The following is a 1,308-nucleotide window of genomic DNA, read 5'->3' as shown; positions in this document are numbered from 1 at the left end:
CAGCAACAACAATACTACAGCGAGAATAAAAGTTACGCCTTCTTTCTTTGCGTGAACATTTGGGCGGCGTTATGCAAATCTTCCCACATAGTGATGTAGATATGTGGGGGCGTGTTAGAACGAGCCGTTTTAGGGGGGCGTGGCTGACTCAACTTTTATAAAGAATATCTCTTTGGATTTGAGACTTTAGTCTTTGCAACTTTACAGATCTTCTTTATGCACCAAGAGCTTGTAACACTCCAAAGAGAAAGGGAAAATTGAAATCGCATCATATGACCCCTTTAACACAAAAGATGCGAAATCGCAAAAGAAACGCGATTTTCTTACTAAATAACGCGTTATTCGCGACAGCTGACCGCTTTCACTCGTGAAGAGAATGTGAAGTGAAACACACGGACTGTCCTGCGCCTAAAAACACCACGTTTATTTATCCAAAGTGAACGTTTGTATTGGCACTACGCCCAAGGTCTTTTAAATACGATATTCGGTCTTTATAATTTGTGTAAACTTACATGGTTGCGTCGCGAGTCTTTCTGATTGCTGTATAAAGTTCAGCGTGTGTCATGAGAGAAGAGTGCGGTGAGTCATCGATGAGCTCCGCGCTGAGGACATTAACACGGGTTCACGCAGAGGGCACAGCATTCACATGGGAATTGTGGCCTCACTTACAGTTTACAGTGCAGCGTGGTGTTGAAAGCTTGTAAATGAGCTGAACGGTTAGTACAACCGCCATTGTGTGACCATTTGAGGAAAACTGCAAGTAGGTTGTGCAATTTGGATAAAAATGTGTTTAATGACAAATGAGTTGCAGATAATTAGAAATACCAGCATTTTGAGCTTGTCAAAAGTGAGATCAAGTTTTCATGGGCGGATTTTTTCAGCATGATCCAAGCGACACTGAGCCAGTTTCTCCTCACACACACACAGACCGTCTGATCAGCTATCCTTGTGGGGACTCTCCATAGGCGTAATGGTTTTTATACTGTACAGACCGTATATTCTATTGCCCTACACCAACCCTACCCCTAAACCTACCCCTCACAGGAAACTTTCTGCATATTTAGATTTTCAAAAAACTTAATTCTGTATGATTTATAAGCTTTTGTACCCGTGGGGACCACAATTTAGGTCCCCACCATGACTCGAGTCCCTATGAGTCTGTGTATTCAGGTTTAAGTCCCCACCAGGATATATAAACCAGTACACACACACACACACACACACACACACACACACACAGAGATGTTTTAGATTTTCAAAAAACTTAATTCTGTATGATTTATAAGCTTTTGTACCCGTGGGGACCAC

This window comes from Sinocyclocheilus grahami, unplaced genomic scaffold, assembly GCF_001515645.1.
Source record: "Sinocyclocheilus grahami isolate Dianchi unplaced genomic scaffold, SAMN03320097.WGS_v1.1 scaffold33.1, whole genome shotgun sequence".
NCBI classification, from domain to species: Eukaryota; Metazoa; Chordata; class Actinopteri; order Cypriniformes; family Cyprinidae; genus Sinocyclocheilus; species Sinocyclocheilus grahami.
This window is presented reverse-complemented; position numbering follows the sequence as displayed.